Source organism: Bactrocera tryoni, chromosome 4 (genome assembly GCF_016617805.1).
Source record: "Bactrocera tryoni isolate S06 chromosome 4, CSIRO_BtryS06_freeze2, whole genome shotgun sequence".
NCBI lineage: Eukaryota > Metazoa > Arthropoda > Insecta > Diptera > Tephritidae > Bactrocera > Bactrocera tryoni.
Genome location: NC_052502.1, coordinates 63355625 through 63365399, shown reverse-complemented (window position 1 = coordinate 63365399; position 9775 = coordinate 63355625). Strand labels below are relative to the sequence as shown.

The window sequence follows — 9775 nt, the reverse complement described above, 5'->3', positions numbered from 1 at the left end:
AAATTAACTGCAACAATCAATCACCGCCACTTTGTCTCATTTTGAAATTATGTTTATGTCAATTTATTGCATGTCTATGTGATTGTAATTAATTTGCTCACGTTTATAAAACAAATGTACATATGAGTACACTCAGAAGTAATAAAATTTATATTATTGTGTAATTATTTCCATAGAAATTTTATGGCGAATAGATACTGGTGCATATGTAGATATGTATGTTCATAGAAATACAGGTAATTTACCTTTGTGATGAAAGTGTTTATTGTTTACCAGAAATGAAGCAACGTTTACGATTATACAGCTACAGTGGAACAGATGACGAGTTCGACATAGTAAAATTTTAATTGAGACTTTAAAGGTAAATTTGTTTATGATTTGTTTTTATCTCCAGCAAAAAGCGATAAGAAATGATTTTGAATACTACGTATTGGATATTAAGGTGGAGGAAAAAATAAAATATTTCCTTAGAATAACTTGTAATTTTTTAAATGTTTTCATGTAATAAGACGATTAGGACTTGAAATACAACATGCGACTTCGTATAGAGTATCAGACGTGACAATCGATTATAAAGATCTACAACTCCTTTCCAATAAGTAGTAACTGACCGTCAAAAAATTATTGTAAACGAGTTTCCATTATATGTATTAATTATTGGAAGACCCAGTATAATATATTCCTATAGTTTCGGGTGGAAGATTTATCGATAAATTGATCAATGGATCATGGGTATTAGATATGCCGATGTTCTTTTCCAACAATGTAATATTTGAGACAAAATCTCCCAAATGTAGCTGCTTTCTTTCGAATGTCGAGCATTTGTCGTACAAGAAACGGTTGGTTCCAAGCGATGTTATAATTTATATTTTTACACTCTGGCAACTTGTTGCTACAGAGTATATGTAATAGTTTTTTCACCAAACGGTTGTATGTATCTCCTAAAGCTAAACGAGATAGATATAGGGGATATATAAATAATCAGTATGACGAGAAAAGTTGAAATCCGGGTAACTATCTATATGTCCGTCCGTCCGTTCGTCCGTGCAAGCTTTAACTTCCGTAAAAATTGAGATATCTTGATGAAACTTGGTATACAGGTTTCCCAGTACAAAAAAAATTACGAGTTCATCGATGGTCGTAATCGGACTACTGCCATGCCCACAAATCGCCATTAACCGAAAATATATAAAGCGCCATAATTAAACACTAAATTAAGATATAAATCATGCCATGTATTTGGCACATGGGACCACAGTAGCAAGGAGCATTTGGGGACAAAAAATGTTGAAAAAGTATAGGTCGACCTTAGGGGGCGGGTTTAATGTAGATATCTCCTAAACTACTAAAGCTACAGCAACCAAATTTTTAAAGCGCAAATTTTATAAGAATTCCTACAGTGTGAAAATGGATGAAATCGGAAGATTTCACCGCTTACTTTCCATATATGTAACGGTAATGTTAAGAACTACTAAAAGCTCAATAAATCAATAACTAATAACGCGAAAGACATTAAATTTCACGATGGGTGTGGCACCACTTACTTTTCTGTGAAGTCACACATCTCGGAATCCGACAGTTTGATTTCGACTAAATAAAAGTTCTTGCAAGTTGCAGGAGTATAAAACGTTCGGTTACAGCCGAACTTATCGCTTTCTTTCTTGTTTTGTTTCGATATTTTATAAACAATTAATTTTGGTTTTTTTCTGGAATATCTGCAAAAAATTTTCTGAGGGCGTTATATTGCTAATTCAAAACAAGGACTAAGTTCGGGTGCAACCGAACATGTTATGCTCAAGCAACTTGCAAGAATCAAAGCCAGAGAACTACTGTAAGGTGTAAAACCAATCATATCGAGCAAAGTCAGCCGGGTGTTCGAAAATCCTGATATTAGTTGTATAGGATCTAAGCCAAGATTTCGTTAAAATTTATCTATTTTAGGCACAAAGATACAGTGTTATGAATAAAACACGTTCTCTTACCTTCATTGAGATAACTCACATATTGGCCGATATATGCGGTACAAAGTCACTCGGAAGTTCTAAAATATTTATGTTAAGTATATGGGGGTAAAGGAAATATTGATCCGATTCAACTCATTTTTCACCTACAGACATACCATTATAAAAGAAGGATTATCTCTTAAAATCAGTTATATATATCACACATTGACCGACATTTTCGATCAAAAGTCAACTATAGGAACGAGGGTCTAAATATATAGTGATGGTTATGGAATTAAAAAAGTAATTTTTAAGAAGATTAGCAAGAAATATCAAATTCATTTAAAAGTCTATAGTTTCCGATATTTAAACATTACTAAAGATTTATGTGTTATATTAAGCTTTCGATAATCTGTATTCTCTTTGCTAAAGATAAAAAGTTAGATGATTCGATAAAGAAGTTCTTTATTAGAAAAGAAATCTTAAAATAATTCAAATAGATTTTGCAAATTTTGTAGAAGTAAGTGCTGAAAGAGATATCAAGCTAACTTCTTCATTTAAAAGGCACAAACAAGAAAATATTATTCTTGTTCGTGTTGTGAGAAACATTTTCATAGCATAAATAATCTTGAGCTTCACGATCCAACCACTTTTAAAGGAACAGGAATTGAGCTCAAGACCCACAAAAACATTTAAGCTCAGCCATCTTCAACACCATAGCGGACGTCTAATATTAGAAAGGGTCCCTTCAAAATAAGATCTTTCATTGGTCATATTCTTTGGCATGCAAACGACCCACTGTACGCTTAGCAATTTTATTGAAACGGGAACGTTTACTAAATCATACTAACAGTTAAATAAATTTCATTGTATGCACATTAAATGTCCATCACTAGAAATTTATTTAAAATACTACTGTTGACCGACAAATATACATTTGTACACAGCTACTTTTACACATTTGCTATTAACTTACAGCCAAGGGAAGAACCGCTTGTTATTTCCAATACTCGTTTTAAATGCGTATTACGAAACGTTTAAGAAGTATGGTAAATAGTTGGCTAATCGTTTTGATATTCATTGCACAAATCAAGAATATTCCTAGCTAGAACCTAGCCAAGTGTATAAAAAGCACTCATAAACGTTAGGTCAACCATTGCACTTGCAACTCTTGCAATATGAATTTCCAGCTGCTCATCGGCTTCGTGCTGGCTTTACTCGCTGTGGCTTTTGGTAAATATACTATATTTCATATATCGTTTAATACTTGATAATTCTTAAAAAATATTTATCTGCAGCCAATCCCAATCCTTTGCCAAATCCTGAACCTTATCCAGGAGGTGGTGGCGGTGGCGGCGGCGGCGGCGGCGGAGGTGGAGGTGGTGGCGGTGGTGGCAAGTGAGCAGCACAGCTCTCCACAAACTGTTAAGGATCTAAGCAAACTGTAAACCTGTATACGATAAATAAAAGTGAATTAAACGGTGAAACGTGAGTTCACTAGAATGAGAATCCTTAATTTGCTCTTATTGAAGAAGTTTAGTTTCGGTTAGGAAACTAAATATATAAAGGGTGATCCATTTCCAGGTTCCCTACTTTTTTAATGAAAAAACACAGAAACTTCAAATTTAATGAGGAATGTTTATTATCATTCGAAATAACTTTATTTAGCATTGATTTTTTGAGGATTATCTCTTTGAAATGTTGGCCGCGGATACGTGCATCCGTTGAATCCAATTTTCGATAACCCGTTCGAGCATTTTCACTGGTAACTGATGAAAGACATGAGTGATGTTTTGCCCCAAGGCCTGAATCGAAGCGGGGCTGTTCGCATAGACTTTAGACTTTACATATTCCCACAGGAAAAACTCTAACAGTGTGTTATCATACGACCTTGGTAGCCAATCTGCTCACCGAAGTGTTTACTGAATAAATTATTCGATTGATGTGATGTGTGGGATGTGGCGCTATCTTGTTGAAACCAAATGTTGCCGAGATCACGAGCTTTAATTTCAGGTATCAAATAGTCGGCGTCATTACGGTCTTTATTAACGGTTACGTTCTCAAACGGCATCATTTTTTGAAGAAATATGGACAAATGATTTCACCGGTCCACAAAACACACCAAACCGTTCTTTTTTCTGGATGAAATGACAGCTCTTGATTCTCTTCGAGCTGCTCTTCGTCACAAATGCGTCAATTTTGGTTGTTTTGGTTCGAAAACGGCGGATCTTCTTGGAACTTTTCAAGATCCCATAGAGCGAAGCGATGTCACTGGATAAGATCGAGCGGCTTCAGTTCTTGCACATGCCGTATTTCGTACGATTTCACTTTAAGATCAAAGTCCTTCCATACGTCAGTCCGAGTTGCTGCGAACGGCGCCGAATCGACTCTCCACGGTCTTCGTGTACACTTTCAGCTATTGCTGCTATATTTTCTTCACTGCGTGCTGGACGTAGTCTATTCGGTCGAATATTATCTGATAATGAATGCTAGGTCTGAAGAAGGGTGATGGTGTTGCGAATAGTACGCCAGTAGGCCGATTATGTTGGCCATAAATTGAGCGAAACACGCATTCTTTACAGAACGTGAATTTTCGTAATAAAGTTGAACGATTTGTAAACGTTGTTTAGGATGATGAAATACCAAACAATACTCAACAAAAATAACATTTTCAGCTTCACACAACTCACGCATTATCTGTCAAAAAAGGGTATTGGAGAAAGTACCGGTACTTGGATCACCCGTTACATATTTGTATGTCAGTATAAAGGGCGATATAATTTGATTAAAAATTTAATATCTCAACTATGAGTGACAAATATAGAAACCGGTTCGTAATAATGTCTACACCGGACTCGTTTGCAAATCTCATGTGTGTTAAAATTATCCAACCAATTGAACTATACAACTCAAAGGACATGAATTTTTATGAATTTTGTAAAGCAAAACCATCTCAGTTCCCCTTTAGATAAAACGGCTAAATCTACAAGGTGCGTTCCAAAGTAAACAGGACTTTAAAAAAAAACATAACAAATGGTTTTTTCGGCAAAAATCAATTTATTTTATTCAAAATAGTCCCCCTCTACTTCAATACAGCTTTTTGCACGGTCCAAAAGCATGTCGAACGAGTGTTTTAGCTCGTTCGCCGGTATGGCCGCCAGTATGCCGGTGCAAGCCTTTTGAATGGCCTCTACGTCTGCATAACGCTTTCCTTTCATGGGCACGTCCTTCGAATGTTGGATTCTGAGAAATTTTTGGTCGTCAGTCAATTTGGGCGGAACAAACCGTGCACACACCTTTCGTAAGCCCAAATGTTCTATTCTATTTCCAGGAATTTCAATGATGATTTCGGCTGATTTTTCATGAATTCACGCACGGTTTCGATGGAATTTCCGGTGATCACGGATTTTGATTGGCCCACATGTTGATCGTCATTTACATATGTATGTATGTCCTCATGACCACTTTGAAAACGTTGAAACCACTCATGCACTCTGCTACGGGATAGGCAATTATCACCATAAACTTATTTCAATTGAAATGTTTCGGTAAAAGTTTTAGCAATTTAAAAAAAAAATTTAATGTTGGCTCCTTGTTCGAAGTTCATTTTCGCACCGATAACACAAACATACTGACACTTAAAACGCAATAACTTCACTTCCAAACAATGAAATGTCTCACTCGACAATCGATAAAGTTAGCAGATTCTAACGCACCAGTCGACATATAGATCGCGCCACCAGAGGACACTAGATTAAAAAAGTCCTGTTTACTTTGGAAAACACCTTGTAAAAGTGCTTTTGGACAATACTACTAAAAGATGTTCAAGTAAGGTTATATCTGTGAAATATGTGGCACTCCGTCTATCCTTGATTTATTCTATAAAAATTCAAGGAATATTCCATAAAAGAAAAGAAAACTTGAATTATCGTAATCCTGTCTTGCGAAAAAATGTATTTAAAGGTTTTCCTGTTGTTTAAAAATATAATTTGATTACGTCTTCTTAAATGATAAGGGGATAAGGAACTTATAATAATAGTTTGAAGTTAGGCTAAAAAATATAGAAAACGGAAAAGTTTGAAGAATCCTAAATATACAGATATGTTACATCCTCCCAAGAAAATAGAAATAATAAGACTGGATAATACTCCACAGAGAGTCACATAAAACTAATTCAAAATTTATTAAAGCAAAATCTCTCACATTTAAAATTTATTTTTAGAATCTCTCAATCTCAAAATCTGTCACATTTAAAAATTGTTTTTAGAATTCTTCTCATAATATTTTTATGTTTTATCTTGGATAATGTTCCAAACCAAAAATAAATGGTTAAGGTTAACATACATATGTACATATGTAACGGGTTATCCTATAAGGGTGATTTGATTTCTAAGTGTCGTTTCGGTAATTTTTAACATGTCATTGTCTGTATTTTTCAACATTGCAGTCAGTAATATTTACAATTTCATCGTGGAAAGATATACTCAAGAAAAACTTTTACAAATTATTTAATTTCTTCGTGCGCTTTTGCCATTTTATGGTCGTAATAATGGTGTGGCAAATAAACAAAACTGTCGATTCTGGTGCGAAGAAAATTTATAAATTATTCATGAACAACCATTCTATTCACCTAAATTGACAGTTTGATGTGGCTTTTAGTCTGGGGAATCATCGGCCCATACTTCTTTCGAAATGAAGCTGGTGACAATGGAGAGCGGTATATATCGATAATCACCAACTATTTATGGCCGCAATTGAAACGAGATCTTGACAACATCTGCTTCCAACAAAACGGTGCTACGTGTCACATAGCACTTGCAACAACCGAATTATTGCGAGAAAAGTTTAGAGATTTGATTATTTCAAGAAATTGTGACATTGAATGACTTCCAAGAAATTGTGATTTAACACCATTAGACTACTTCTTGTGGGGTTATTTGAAGTCATTAGTCTCTAGGAATAAACTAGAATCTCTTCAAGCTTTAGAAGTTAATATTGAACGTGCTATTCCCGATATACGACTTGATTTAGTGGAAAAAGTATTGGAAAATTGGTTTTATCGAATTCGTTTCTGCAAAAGAAATCGTGAAGGCTGTTAATGATGTTATATTTAGAACTTAAGAACTTATATTAAGAACTTTATGATGATGATTAAATGATAAGCAAAATTTGAAACATATCTTTATTACATGCAAACCATGCCATGATATTACATCGTTTACCATTTGAGGGTAGACGATTCTTTAGCGTTCTTCTGTATTTGAGCGCAATACAAGTTCAAAATATGCGGATGGCCTGATCCCCACACTTGATTATCTGCTACTGCAGATTCTTTATCAGGAATACACTTTGAGAAAATCAAACGGGCTTTTCATATAAATTATAATACTCAACAGCCTGAACGTGGATCAAGTAATTACGACAAACTTTATAAAACACGTCCATTACTGAATAAAATGAATGATAAATGCAACAAGATAGACCAGGAAGAACATCAAAGCATTGATGAACAAATGATTAAATATAAAGGGCACAACATTCCAAAACAATACCTTCCAATGAAGCCAATTTTAAAATGTTTACAAGTGTCAGAAATCGTATACGACATTACTCTTTATATAGGAGAAGGAACTTGTTCCTCTCTTCAACTGGCAATTTCATCAGGCATTGTATTATACTTATTTTTCGAAACAAAAGAATAAAAAAAGTACTTAAACATACCTAGACCGGCTATTGTTGAGTGTCATAACAAGCTCATGGGAGGCGTAGACCTGGCTGATACATATGTTGTCAGAGCCATATAAAATCAACTACCGCCCAAAAAATTGGTTTATGAGAATCGTATACCGGTGCCTTAACACAGCAGTAGTAAATAGTTGGATGCTGTATAAACGACACCTCTAGGGTTAAGATGGAAATACAAAGCATATGTCGTTGTTAGATTTCCAACTGAGTATTGAAAAGGAGTTCATACACTCGTCTAATATCACACAAATGAATCCACAGAGGTCGTCAATCAGCAATTGCTTCGACAATTCAGACAGCGTCTCCAGCATCATCTTCAGTGACAGACGTTTCACATATGTACGTAATTATCAAAGCGATCGTAGATTCCTGAACCGCCAAAATCCATGCACTTCGATCGAAATGATCATTGGGTAGAATGGGGAGGAAAAGGAAGGTGCAGACTTTGTCAAACCGCCATTCCGAAATCCAAATACTCACAATATTGTAAGGTGTACTTATGTAACAACCCCCAAAAAACTGTTTTGTTTCATATATCTTCTTCTTCTTCTTTACTGGCGTAGAAACCGCTTACGCGGTTATAGCTGAGTATGGGCGAGTAAACTACAGCTTCCTTTTCATTGGGGGCGTTTTTTACGTGGCGAGTTCCAAATCCAGCGCACCACCCTGTGGAGGGGAAGTTTCATATCTCACATAAAATATATTGAAAATTAATAAAGGTAATATATAAAATCAATATTAACCTGTGTTTTAAAAAGGTACTACCATGGCGCATAAGCAAAGCTAAAACCAGCCGAGATACTATAAGTTCATTTTCAAGGCTCAACTAAAAACCTTGTGCCCTTTTATTCTGACATGAAAGGGTTAATAATTCTATTTTCAATAAGTTCAAATTCGAAAACAAATATGTTTTAACTATGGAATATAACTTCAAAAAGTTTATTACTCAATCTCTCGAAAAATTGGTATTTTACAGGGTAGTTCCTGACGCACCATAAATACATAAATGAGTACTGTAGTCTCTAATTTTGTATATTTGAATATTAAATATGTGGCACGTTCCAGCAAGTCGGATTGACATTCGGTCCATATTGGCGCATTTTACGTCGAAATATTAAATTAAAAGCGTACAAAATACAGTTTGTGCAAGAACTAAAGCAGTTCGACCTTTCCAAGTGACATCGCTTTGTTATATGTGCTCTTGAAATGTTCCAAAAAGATCCGACGTTTTCGAGCCAAATTTTATTCAGCGATGGGTGTATGTAAACAAGCGAAATTGCCGCATTTAGGCCAAGGACTTAAAGAGATTCGAGAGCTGACATTTCATCCAGAAGAAACAACGGTTTGGTGTGGTTTGTGCGCCGGTGGAATCATCTGTCCATATTTATTAAAAAATGATGCCGGTGACAAGGTAACTGTCAATGGCGACTGTTTTCACGCCATGATAACCGACTCTTTGATGTCGGAAAATACATGATCTCGGTGACATTTGGTTTCAACAAGACAGCGCCACTTCCCACACATCGCATCAATCAATGGATTTATTGAGAGAACACTTCGGTGAGCAGATAATTTTACATTTGCAGCTGTCGCACACTGGTCGATTTCATAGGCCAAAAATAAAAAAACAAAAGTTTGAAATTTACCACTGTTTGTATCAAAGCTATTTCTTAAAACACCAATAAAACTAACGGTAAATACATTTGTGCTCTGAGACAATAGAAACACGCGGACTGTGAATTGAAAATAGCTCATGTACATTTTTTCTATAGCTCCTGTCATTTACGAGATATATACAAAAAAATGCGAAATTCTTGGAAAAACCGGGTTTAGAGGCCCGTACTACCTCGCCGGTGTGAGTTACGACTTTGCTGCACGGGGCACTTTTTTAGAGTGAACAATTCTGAGAAATATGCGCCTAAAGTCAGAGCGATGCCATAAAATACCTCTGATCTGTAGGAGTTTAAAGATAAAAAATCACGATTGTAGTGTATTTTCCATGGAAAATTTTACAGCCCTTGGTCCAGTTCTTAATGTTAATATTAAGGGCTAAAATTTTCAGGGAAAAAAATTAGTGGACCACATTG

General features: G+C 35.3%; 1 long non-coding RNA gene across 1 annotated transcript; it reads left to right on the top strand.

The window, feature by feature from the left end:
* Positions 1 to 2953: 2953 nt before the first annotated feature.
* LOC120775236 lies at positions 2954 to 3452 on the top strand. The gene is made up of 2 exons (XR_005705303.1): positions 2954 to 3176; positions 3242 to 3452. It is a non-coding gene; the product is annotated as an uncharacterized LOC120775236 (long non-coding RNA).
* The last annotated feature ends 6323 nt before the right edge of the window (positions 3453 to 9775 follow it).